Source organism: Antennarius striatus, chromosome 12, assembly GCF_040054535.1.
Source record: "Antennarius striatus isolate MH-2024 chromosome 12, ASM4005453v1, whole genome shotgun sequence".
Lineage (NCBI taxonomy): Eukaryota > Metazoa > Chordata > Actinopteri > Lophiiformes > Antennariidae > Antennarius > Antennarius striatus.
This window is the reverse complement of record NC_090787.1, coordinates 18,835,012-18,848,628: the sequence shown is the minus strand read 5'-3', so window position 1 is coordinate 18,848,628 and position 13,617 is coordinate 18,835,012. Positions and strand designations below refer to the sequence as shown.

The following is a 13,617-nucleotide window of genomic DNA, read 5'->3' as shown; positions in this document are numbered from 1 at the left end:
GTGATGGAGAGACAGACAAGTGGAGAAAGACATAGAGGCATCACTTCATCTCCAGAACAGCATTAACAACCAAAAACAGGCTAATAATGAAGGATGTGCTGAGCAGCACACAGCTGCGTGAGTCCCTCTCATCAACAGGAATGAAATGAGACAGGGAGGCCAGAGAGGTGGAGGGATGAAGGAAGAGAAGTGGTAACAAAGAAAAACAAGTAAGGGATCGCTGAACTATCGTATCGTAGCTCTTCTGTCTTTCTGAGCCAATATGTTACTTATACGTGTTGTGTATTATTTGCCCACAGGCAGCTGCTTGCTTTAGTGAATAAAGAAACAAATGATTAATTATTGCATTACTACCAGCCTCTTTTCAAAATAAGAACCTCCAAATAACTTTCAGTTTATTTGTAAACTAGCAATTCCAAAAAATCCTAGTCACCAGACAGGCAAAACTGTCTCAACAAAACAGGCCTGATTGCTTTTTGTACTTGAAAAAAATCACTGAAGGGGCGGTCAGTCTTTGTGAATACAGAAGAAATGGATTCACAGCTATAAGGAAGCAAATAAATTCTCTGCAGACACCATGTGACTGGAGGTCAGTTGAATTTAGGTGCAGAAATACAGGAGGGTATTTTTATTATTGCTGTATGACACAACCTAAAAAAAAAAACAAAGGAGGTTGACTGACACAACCAAATAAAAAGTAAGGTTTGAAAAAAGGAGGGTTCGGTGAAAAAGTTAGAGAGGTGGAAATCCATGGTAAATTCTGAAAATGTTCTGTGATTGCAGTGTGAAACTACTATTGAAGATTAAATTATCTTATTGATTACAATGTCTTTATCTTATTACAATGAAATTCATTACTTGTGTGTCATGATGTGTGCAACTACCAATCTATGGTCAAACAAGGAAAAATCATCAGACCGTCCAGTTATGTTTCTGCTGCAGACTCTGTTGAGTTTATTAATGCTCCTCTGATGAAGACGAGCTGAATCCCTACCGTGATCTCATTCTGTATGGATGATTTTGAAAAGTCTCTTCACCAGATTACAGACTCAACGGAGGTCAAGATGGTGTTGGCACCGTAATGGATGTCCTGCTGGTTTTGGTTCCTGGATCTTTCCAACTTCTTCTAATAAAATGTAGAAATCACTGTTCAGGTAGTAAAGTAATGTAGCCGCAAGAGGGCACAAGCCAGTGTCTTATTGTGCCGGTCCCAAACCCGGATAAATACATAAGGTTGCGTCAGGAAGGGCATCCAGCGTAAAACTTTTGCCACATCAAAGATGCGAATCAAACCTATGACTTCCATACCGGATCAGTTGAGGCCCGGGTTAACAACGACAGCCATCGGTGCTGTTGACCTACGGGGCACCGGTAGAAATTGGATTACTGTTGGTCGAAGAAGGAGAGGAGGAAAGTGTGTTTGCACAAAGAAAGAGAAGAGGAGCCCCAAGAGTATAGGACTAAGAGTAGGGACGTTAAATGTTGGAACTATGACAGGAAAAGGTAGAGAGTTGGTTGACATGATGCAGAGGAGGAAGGTAGACATACTGTGGGTCCAGGAGACCAGGTGGAAAGGTAGCAAGGCTAGAAGTTTAGGAGCAGGGTTCAAGTTGTTCTATCATGGTGTAGATGGGAAGAGAAATGGAGTAGGAGTTATCTTGAAGGAGGAGTTTGTTAGGAATGTCCTGGAGGTAAAAAGAGTGTCAGATAGAGTGATGAGTCTGAAGCTAGAAATCGAAGGTGTGATGTTCAATGTTGTTAGTCGGTATGCTCCACAGGTAGGATGTGAGCTGGAGGAGAAGGAGAAATTCTGGTTGGACTTTGATGAAGTGATGCAGAGCATGCCTAGAAGTGAGAGTTGTCATTGGTGCAGACTTGAAAGGACATGTTGGTGCAGGAAACAGGTGATGAGGAGGTGATGGGGAGGTTTGGTATCCAGGAGAGGAACGCAGAAGGACAGATGGTAGTTGACTTTGCAAAAAGGATGGAAATGACTGTAGTGAATACTTTCTTCCAGAAGAGGCAGGAACATAGGGTGACCTGTAAGAGTGGTGGTAGGAGCACACAGGTAGACTACATCTTGTGTAGACGTTGTAACCTGAAGGAGATCAGTGACTGCAAAGTAGTGGTAGGTGAGAGTGTAGCCAAACAGCATAGGATGGTGGTGTGCAGGATGACTCTGGTGGTGGGGAAGATGAAGAGGGCAAAGGCAGAGCAGAAGACGAAATGGTGGAAGCTGAAAAAGGAAGAGTGTTGCATGACTTTTAGGAAGGAGTTAAGACAGGCTCTGGGTGGTCAGAAGGTGCTTCCAGATGACTGGAAAACTACAGCTAATGTGATCAGGGAGACAGGTAGGAGAGTACTTGGTGTGTCATCTGGAAGGAAAGTAGATAAGGAGACTTGGTGGTGGAATGAGGAGGTACAGAAGTGTATACAGAGAAAGAGGTTAGCTAAGAGGAAGTGGGACACTAAGAGGACTGAGGAGAGTAGACAGGAGTACAGGGAGATGCAGCGTAAGGTGAAGGTAGAGGTAGCAAAGGCCAAACAAGAAGCTTATGGTGACTTGTATGCTAGGTTGGACAGTAAGGAAGAAGGTGTTGTGGTCTAATGAACTCTTTGGTTCATTAAGTGGGTGAAAGGATAGTTTTTCAGTGTGACATCAACCGTCAAACATGGAGGAGGAAATGTGGTGGTCTGGGACTGTTTTTTGGGGGGGGCTTGGGAAGATCATTTTCCATCAGCCCATTACTGTTTTGTGCTTCAAGAAGTAGCGGGATGCACAATACTCAGGACTTCCATATATACAACACAAAGATTCTTTCATATGTTTAATTGCTGTCAGCTTTGTGGTTGATGGCATTAACAAATCTAATCCACCTCATTGTCAGTTTCCTCAAAAATTTGTAAAAATCTGTCTCCTTTTTTGAAGGTGTCCTTGGGTGTCTTTGCTAGTAACACCTGATGTCTTTTCTGAGAAGATCACTTGGTTTTATTTGTGTTGTAGTAAAGCTTTAAGATGCGATGGAAACAAACACCGCACTGATTACCAGGATCTCTACCTAGTAACAAGGGAAAAGGAGCTGTGATTTTATTCTGATTAACAATAGGAAAAAAATCTGGATTCATAGGGAATCTTTTACAGCTCTACAGTGACATAAGACTTGATTGACTCAAAGGGATATAATATTAGAGATAACCACTGGTTTCATTGCAGCATTTGACAGATTGCATTGCACTAATCTAATTTAATTTGTATCATGCTGTAATTGCATCTCCTGTGAGCTATCTACAAATGGTGTTGGTGTAAAAATTACACAAAAAGACAAAGCCATTATAACACTTTAAAGTACCTTGCAAATCAAACATTTCCACCAAGTTCACACATGGTGCCATTTAAAGTAAAGTGGTGTCAATTTCATCCTGAATAATTAGTATATGATGATTTCAGCCCCCCTAGCTGCACCTATGGTTCACAAACAAGGCCCGGTTGATATTAACTCTGCTGAAAAGCCAGTGACTCACACACAAACACAGACACACAAAAAAGATGTGGTCAGAAGCAGATGAACACACATCAATAAAGCACACATTTACCAGCCACGAGTATTAATTTTGTTGAAGGCGTGCTTTGAGAATGTGTGACGGAGCATTGAAATGGAGGGAGAGCACTGGATTAGACTTAAGATGTGGCCCCTGATGGGACTGAGCTCTCACAACACCACAGGAAGACTGAAGGCAGCATAGAGATGCTGTTCTACGGTCAGCCAGTCGTACAGGAGAAGCCACTCACACGCCTTTTTCTTCTCAGAGGCATTTTAATCTTGGCCATGTGTGGGTCAAGCAAACAAAGCAGTTTTAGAATGCTTGATTTGGCAAAATGGGTGTGAGAGACAAGAAAGATGGAGCTGAAGTATTCAGAGAGTTCACATTACACCTGCTGCCATTCTCCAGCTGGCCTCTGCACAACCCTACATATATTATTAAGCAATGGTTAACGACACCACAGAGTGGCTGGATCAGCAGCAGTTTGAAAATAATGAGATCCTTATACAAAAATTTTAAATTTTAAATAAATGACACAAATAGATATACAAATAAAATTAATGTCCTGTCACTCACAACGCTGAGCACATGCTTCCTCTTTGGCTCTTGTTCCTCCACCAGTGACCATCCATTCTAGCTCTCTCCTCAAGACAGACAAACATGCTGATGCTACAACTCGTTTCCACTGGACAATAAAAGCCACATACACACGCACACTTGCATCAGCAGGTTGGTGTTCTCACCTTTGTAATGGTATTGTGTCTGATGGTTGGTTGGATGTTTTATGCTCCGCGTCGTAGTAGGCAGTCTCTCCTCTGTGTCCCTCTCCTTCTGCGAGCCGGAGTAGCGTGTGTATGTGTGTTTTTGTATGTGTGTGTGAGAGAGAGACAGAGAGGGAGTGAGCAAGAGAGAGAGAGAGAGAGAAAGAGAGAGAGAGCTCTTTCATTGGCTATTGTTATAGGGAAGAAAGCCAAACTGAGCATGCGCTGGCATGAAAAACCCTTGAGGTTGGCATGGAAACAGAAAAGCAGCTACAGGATCTGAGGCCGAGGTACTTCCTGATGTAGACACACAGCATACAGAACAAAGTGCAGGCAGATGCTGCTGTTGTATCACTGTCCTGGCTGTGTTTTAGCACAGAACTAGCCCTTCATCCACCAGCCATCATCTTCAGTGAGGAAAAACTGACGGTAACTCTGTCAGCTGCTGTACCGACACTCTAAAAACAAATAAAAGTAACACAACATGTGGTTGGTCGTCATCCATGCCAAGGAAAAAGAGAAAAAAGATTCCCAAGTGATGCAACACCCATCTGGAAACAGGAGACAAACCTTCCAGGGAGATACCATGCCTAAAAAGATTTTAAAGTGAAAGAGGGACAGGAAATTATGAGTTCAGCAACATGTATTTATTTTTATTTTTAGACTTATTTTACAAGAAAGTCCCTGGAGATCAAATCTCTTGTTCAAGGCTGGTACAATACAGAAAGGTAATGACATGAAACACAGGTTGGACTCACATCAGGGAAGCTTGGGGTCACAGTTCAACCTGATCCTCACTCCAGATGCATCCAAATGGCCTGATCTCAATACAATGGGGCAGCAGTGGCTCGGCTCACTGGTAAAGTGGGTTATCCTATAGTATGATCACGTAGCTGGCAGTTTGATTCCCGCTTCCGCCTCCCGAGCACTGCCGAGGCACCCTTGAGTAACCCCCCCCCCTACATGTTGCTCATTAGGGCGCACCAAGAAGTAGCTGCCTGCCACTCTACCTCCCACTGTGTACCTACATGCCCCTTGTGTCTGAGTGTCTTCAGGGCCTATACACACTAATATATATGCATGCGATTGACTAACGGATTACTAGAGTGTGCAACTTCCATTCGGGGATTGTAACAGAATATGAAAGAAAATAAGTCAGTCAGTCATCTTCAGATTACCACCGCTATATTCGCCACAGCGGGTCACAGGGAGCCAGAGCCTATCTCGGCGGAATAGGGCATGATGTGGAGGACACTCCAGGCATGACGCCAGTGCACCGCACAGCCACATACAAAGACACACAACCATGCACACAATCACTCCTACGGGCGCCTGAAGCGCGTGCTTTAGGAGGAGAACCCGGTGAGAACCCACGCAGACACAGGGAGAGCATGCGAACTCTGCACAGAGCGGGACTCGAACCCGGGTCCACCGTGTTGTGAGGCGGCAGCGCTAACCACTGCGCCACCGTGCCGCCCAAGAAAATAAGAAGAAGAAGTACACTTTATTAATCCCTGGAGGGAAATTACACAGTCACTCAGGTATATTTTTATATGGTCTTTGTGTTAGTTTTTAACGGCAGTCAGTGTATACACAGGCCCCGTGAAACACAGCACACAGGGGGGCCTGTAAGCATGCAGTTAGCGTTAGTACACACATCAAACATAACACATAAGGAGGCAGAGTGACGGGCAGCGGCTTCAGGAACGCGCCCCAATAGAGCAGCTTGTAGGGGGGACGGTGCCTTGCTCAGGGGCACCTCGGCAGTGGCTGGGAGGTGAGCTGACACCTCCCGCCGTCAGCTCACACTCCCTCCGAGGATGTCCTGGCGGGAGCGGGATTCGATCCGCCGATGGTTGGGGCGATCTGTCTACAGGACATCTGCTCTACCGCTGAGCCACTGCCGCCCCAAACAAGTAAAAATAATAAAAAAAATCTACAAGGGGAGCATATTGATTGACAATATTTGATGTTTGTACAAGCATCACTGATGGTGGGCCTCATCTGGAAACCTGATCTCCATTTGATAAGGTGCTGGTTACGTGCTGAGTGCCTGATTTAGATGACTGTTTGCTGAAAAATTATTTTCTTAACTTCAGAGACAGAGATATGCATTTTTCAGTTCCAAGGACTTGCATTCTTACAATCACACCCAACAAAATACTCGGATATGTTTTTGTGCCCTCCACCTTTATACACCAGTTAAAACATGTATGTAGTCAATTGTTAAAATATGAATAAAGATTTTATTCATTTTTTATTGATTTTATTGGAAAGGCAGAGAAGTGATATCCCCAAAGGCATCATGGTGTCAGATAATGCTGGTATGTGTCATGGTCAAATGGGAGAAATGGTGTTGTTTGACTGGAGGACAGCATCATGAGGTTTGTGAAGGGCAGAAAACATGACTCAAGAGTGTTGTCATTCAAAAGAGACATCTGTGGTCCCATCCAGCATGGGTTCAACAGAACAGACGGGTTCCCATGAACATTAAGTCTGGGTCTGAATCAGTTGTTTGTAACCGGGATGAATGTTACTATGGTAATATTTAATGGTTACTTTGTTTATTATTAATATTTTGTTTAATATTATTATTACTTTGATATTATTATATCAAAGAATGGTAGGTTCCACACTAGTGTGGAACTTCATCACATGGTGTATGACATCACGCATTCACCTGTGGGGCTGCGGGTGGCTAATGATGTCACCCGCAATAAAAAGCCAGTAGGAGGACGGCGTTTTTGGTGTGTGTGTGTGTGTGTGTGTGTGTGTGTGTGTGTGTCCCCAAGAGAGAGAGAAGAGATCTGGAAGCGCCGAGAGCAGCCGACATTGGATTTACCTGATTAGCAGCAGGCTAACAGAAAAATACGTGGATGAGTTATACGAACTACAACCAACGATAAGTCGGTCACATTGAACATTTTTATGGATTTGGTCGGAGTGCCGGTGAGGACTCGACTAAACGATGAGCTAGGATTCTGATTCGGAACAGAGACAACTGTTGCAGAGAACTTCACCTGGTCTGGTAGGAGGCTCTGGAAGCCGGTCTCCCACGTCACCTCCGGACACACACACACACACATACACACACACACACACACACACACACACACACACACACACACACACACACACACACACACACACACACACACACACACACACACACACGCATTTGCCAACGGACAAATTACGGTTTGGATCTTGTCACTGGATTATTTTGGACAATCAGTGTGTGTTGATAAATATTGTGTATGGTTTTATCATGATGCATCTGAAATGTGCACTTTACTTTAGTTTATTTTATTCCTTCTGCAGATTATAAATATTAGGGTTCACTGTGTATATATATGTGTATATATATATATATATATATATATGTAATTTTATTTTTTCACAAATTAATACAACGTACTATTTGCACTTAAAATACTGTGTTTGTGTGGTTCATTGCACCACTACCTCCATGAGCCAAACTGGTCTCTGATTAACTAGTCCAAACGCTAATATCTTTAAATAATGTAGCTGGGAAACTTGTGTGGTGAGGGTTTCGTTTTTCTTAAGGACACGAGACAGTGTACTAAACACAAGATAATTATTTGTCAATTCAAATCATGTATAGGTTGAGTAGCAGTACAATAATATCATTCACAGGTTGAGTATGAGTTCAATAATATCATCGATGATATTGACAAACAGACCAGTTCAACAAACAGACAAGTTCAACAAATACTTATCTAAGCATGATGAGAGCTCTGGAGATGATGAAAAAGTCCTCCGGTGTGTTGTTGCAGAATATTCTGGGTACAGGAAAAAACTTCAAGTACAAACTAGGAAATGGATCACATATCTTTTTATACTCTAAAGGCGTGACTAGGGGGAGGTATTAACCTCGGCCCATCTGCTTTCAACCAGTTCTTTACGGGCTTTCAGTTGGTACGTCAGGACCTCCAGATGTTACCAAAAATATCAAGTCGACAGATTTACAAAACTATTTGATGACATAATATAATCAGTCACGTGAGCCCTGTGAGGATTTGCTGCAGACATTCTCTGGATGACCCTGTGCAGAAACATACATTCTAATTTCAGGTATAGTATATGAAATGATCTGGCCAGCTGCTTCTGTCAGTGTCTAACTTCTTCCAAGGATAACGACAGTCATGCAAGCATTTCCAAATATGGTCTAACGATAATTATCTTCATGCAGCGTCTTCATGACCTCGAGACATCCTGGGGCCACCTTCACGAGCGCTGAATAATTTGACACACACAACAATCCAGATTTTTGGTTCAATTAAATGATATTATTTTATTATATTATTGTATTATTTTATTGTATTAAAAACTTTCCACCACACTTGCTACTTAAGAGGCGAGCCAGCCAGGAGGTAGTGGTACAGTGTTCTTCATATTATTGTGTCTCTTTAAAAATATTCGGATTTACCAATTTATTTCAAAATGGAGGTTTTTGACATGTTTTGTATTAAAATACCAAATGCTGTGGTAAAAGATGGGGTTAATAGAGATGATAAAGAGGAAGTGGAGCAGTTTTTAGAAAACATATGGACCAATCAACAGGGCAGTTTTTGTTGACTCTCCAGAGTCTGAATTCCATGGAGTGTGGGTAGTAGAGTATGTGTCAGGGTCTGCTTTGCCTTTATTAGATCCACTACTACCGTATACTTTTACAATGAATTCCGGGAACCAGTGTTTCTTTATTCTTTATTCTTCAAAGGTATGATGATCAAAAGCTAAGATATATTTAGCGGACCTTAAGCAAGTGGCTAAACTTTCTGGTAAGGATTATGCTGAGGTGCTGCAGGAAATGATGGCCCAGATCAGCGACTCCATTGCAGAGTGTTACCCTGTCGATCCTGTTAAAATAGAGGAGACAACTGAAGAGCAGATAACCCCAGACCCACCTAAAATGGCCGGCAACTCAGTGCCACTAATCCATGCTTAGACCACGCCCACTCTAAGACCAAAGGAGCGAACTTCTTCTATTAACATTGCTGCTACAGACCTAAATCCACCTGAGGTCCAGAGATATGTGTTGGAATACATTGTAAAAAGTGAGGATGTTGTCATGCACACACGTTCATCTCACCGGCTCTGTGTTTTCTCTGGACGAGTGCCACGTCCACAACATGAGGTCGACTATGACACTTGGCGCTCTGGTGCTGATTTGATTATGAAAGACCCAGCCATCTCTGAAATTCAGCGGACACGTTTCATCCTTGACAGCTTACTACCCCCTGCTGCAGACATTGTGAAACATCTAAGCCCTGATCTATCAGCTGACATCTACATCGAGCAGCTGGACTCAGCCTACGGTACAGTGCAAGATGGGGAAGAGTTGTACGCTAAATTTATGGATACTCTTCAGGATGCAGGAGAAAAACCATCCACCTATCTGCAGCGGTTACAGGTGGCGTTAAATCTTGCTGTGAGGAGAAGCGGAGTCCCTGAAAGTGAAGTAAATAAGCACATGCTGAATCAATTTTGTAGAGGCTCCTGGGATAATACCCCAATTTCAGAACTTCAGCTCAAACAAAGAAAGTTGAGTCCACCATTATTTGCTGAATTTCTGTTGCTACTCAGAACTGAAGAAGATCGAGAAGCTACAAAGATTCACAGAATGAGACAACATTTACGAACTGCAAACAAAAGTCACTTCTCAGGCTCAATTCGCATATGAGGAAGAGGAGAAGGGGATGTGTGCAACGTTGACCACACTGAATAAGCAACTCACTAAGCAAATGGCAGCCATTCAACAACAGCTACCTGTCTTGACTGCAATGCAGTCTCAAGTGCAACATGGTTCCTGTGCTTCCAGACTCGGTCAAGCTACGAAGCCTCATAGTAAACCAAAGACTGCTGATACTGCTGTTGTAAACCCAAAGCCTGGGTTCTGCTTCTGTTGCGGTGAGGATGGACATATCAAGCCTCAATGCAACAATCCACCTAACTCTGCCCTGGTTAGTGCAAAAAGAAAACAATTAAATGACAGGAAACAAAGATGTCAAAGACAATTTTCCAGATCTGATCAGTTAAACTAGACTCAGTTCCTGTTGAGGGACAAACAGGAACTGTGCTGGACCCATCCTGTCCCGCCATGTCAAAGAGAACTGTTCAGTGTGCAGAGTTGCAGCCTTCTCGACCTAGGGCAACAGCCAAATTGCCCAGAGGCCTAGTGGGTTCTCGCTTTACAGCAGAAGTTAAAATAACAGGTCACAACTGTCGGTGCCTATTGGATACTGGGTCACAGTTGACTACTGTACCCGCCTCATTTTTCAATCACTATCTTCATGATCACCCAATCCACTCACTGCATGATCTGTTGGAAATCGAGGGAGCGGCAGGCCAATCAGTCCCCTATCTTGGCTATATTGATTTGTCAGTGACTTTCCCCAAAACCTGTCTGGGTCGAGACATTGAGATTTCTACACTGGCACTTGTGGTTCCTGATTTTCAGTCATGGCTCTTCTTCATCTGTGCTTATTGGCATGAATACGCTTGAGCCTCTGTACGAACAATATATGTGTAATAAATCTTCAGCATTTCAGCCAAGTACTCAAGGTTACAGAGCTGTATTAAAGACACTGCAGCTGACGCATCAGCAACATGACACTGGAAATGTTGGAGTGGTTCGACTCTTACGCAAAGCCCCAGTGCGACCTCCGGCCGGCCGCACTTTGGTGATCGAGGGCACAGCTAGAACCCCCTCTCCAGCAGCCAACCAGTCAGTCTTACTTCACCATCCTTTGTCAGCTCTGCCTGGTGGGTTGTGCGTCAGCAGCTGTTTAATCTCACTTCCAGCTCATGTTCACTATAAAGTTCCAGTGATTGTAACCAATGAGTCAGAGCAAGATGTTTATATTCAATCCTTCAGTGTAATTGTAGAGCTTGAGACCTACCACTGCATCCTGTGTCAGCATCATGTGACCGATCTCCCAGCCAGAATCACACAACAATCTTCCAACTTGAATCTGAATTTTGGCAAGTCTCCCATAACATCAGAGTGGAAGGAGCGAGTCAATGCAATATCTGAAGTATTCTCCCACCATGATCTTGACTTTGGATGCACCAACCAAGTTAAACACCATATCACTTTTCATGATGAGACTCCATTCAAGCAACGTGCCTATCCATCCAAAAGACATTGAAGCTGTACGCAGACATCTTCGTGAGCTTCTGGATGCTGGTGTGATTAGGGAGTCAACATCTCCTTTTTCATCTCCTATTGTGGTCGTCAAAAAGAAGAATGGTGATGTACGGTTGTGCATTGACTATCGTAAGCTCAATCTCCAGACTATAAAAGATGCCTATGCCCTGCCAAACTTGGAAGAGTCTTTTATTGCCCTTACCAGTTCAAGATGGTTTTCGGTACTCAACTTGAAATCAGGATATTATCAGATCGAAATGGAGGAGGCAGACAAACCCAAGACTGCTTTTGTAACTCCGTTAGGTTTCTGGGAATTCAATACGATGCCTCAAGGAGTCACTAACGAACCAAGCACATTCCAGTGGCTGATGGAGTGATGCATGGGAGACCTTCATCTCAAGGAAGTGCTGGTGTTTCTTGATGATCTGATCATATTCTCGAACACTCTAGAAGAGCATGAGAAACTACCGGTTCAGTACTACTACGAGTACTGAACCGGCTGAAGGAGTATGGATTAAAGCTTTCTCCAGAAAAACGTAAATTCTTCCAGACTTCAGTCCGTTACCTGGGGCATATTGTGTCAGAGAGAGGTGTTGAAACAGATCCTGAAAAGAGTGCTGCCATCAAGTCCTGGTCCATTCCCACAAACTTAAAGCAGCTGAGATCTTTCCTGGGTTTTGCAGGGTACTACCACCGCTTTATTAAAGACTATGCTGTCATCGCCAAGCCTCTCAATGATCTAACTCGGGGTTACGCCCCAGTCCGAAAGACCAAACCTCAGGCATCCACCAAGTTGCACCGCAGCTCAAACCAGCCTTTTGGAGAGCGATGGAATCAAGGTTGCCAACAAGCCTTTGAGACCCTCATTGACAAACTTTCATCTGCACCAGTTCTCGGGTTCACTGACCCAGCTCACTTCCTTACATTTTACACACAGATGCAAGCACTACAGGTTTAGGTGCTGCCTTGTATCAAGAACAGGACGGAAAGCTTCGGGCAATAGCTTTTGCCAGCCGTGGTCTTTCTCAGAGTGAGAGCAGATATCCATCCCACAAACTAAAATTTATAGCACTTAAATGGAGTGTCATCGAAAGTTTCAGGACTATCTGTATGGAGCAGAATTCATGGTAGTGACAGACAGCAACCCCCTGACCTATGTTCTGACATCAACTAAACTGGATACTACTGGTCATCGTTGGTTGGCTGCTCTTTCCACATTCTCCTTTAAGTTGGTCTATCTAGCTGGAAAGCACAACTATGATGCAGACGCACTCTCCCGGCGACCCAACACAGCCCCTCCCGAAGAGTCACCCAAAGATCATGAACTTATTCACCAGTTTGTATCCCACCATGTTGCAGACACTGATGTCATTTCTCCTGACATTGTCTGCCAGAGTCAGCTGGTTAAAGCCTCTCAGGCCATTGATTCTGGTCAGTGTTGCATGACCCTGATCGAGTCGCTTTCCCTCAAAGCCGATGCTGTTCCAGAAAGTTACATCTCTGAAGATCACTTACCTGTTGTTCCAGCACTGTCTCACTCCAGCTTGAAAGAAAAACAGAGGGCAGACCCAAGCATGAGAGAACTCATTCATCAGATGGAGACAGGAGAGAAGGTCCCACCAACAGCTAGGTTGGAATTGCCCGAACTCCCTCTCTTGTTGCGAGAATGGACAAGGTTAGAGCTCATAGATGGTATCTTGTACTGCAAGCGTCACAACAATGCAGCCTTGTCATGCCAACTTGTTCTCCCTGATGAACTCCGCCCTTTTGTACTGAATAGCCTTCATGATGATATGGGCCACCTTGGAATCGATCGCAACCTTGATCTTGTTCGTGCACGGTTCTATTGGCCTAAAATGGCTAGGGACGTCGAACAAAAGATTAGGACCTGTGGCCACTGTGTGCGAAGGAAAACCCTTCCTGAGAAGATTGCACTACTACCTCCATGAGCCGAATCGGTCTTCTGATTGACTAGTCCAAACGCTAATATCTTTAAATAATGTAGCTGGGAAACTTGCTACACTTTCATCAACACAATGATTTAAATGGTAGAGTGTAAAAGCTTTTGATGACATCACAGGTTCTTTTGATGAAATCACATATCCTGTCAGACAACAAGAAAGACTCGTGTTAATATATATC

At 43.7% G+C, this 13,617-nt stretch overlaps 1 long non-coding RNA gene across 1 annotated transcript in view; it reads right to left on the bottom strand.

Moving 5' to 3' along the window:
- Positions 1-4,367, bottom strand: part of LOC137604706 (uncharacterized) — a 31,376-nt gene extending 27,009 nt beyond the window's left edge. The window contains exon 1 of the long non-coding RNA XR_011037663.1: positions 4,287-4,367. This is a non-coding gene — a long non-coding RNA (uncharacterized lncRNA). The remainder of the gene's footprint in view (positions 1-4,286) is intronic.
- Between the last annotated feature and the right edge of the window lie 9,250 nt (positions 4,368-13,617).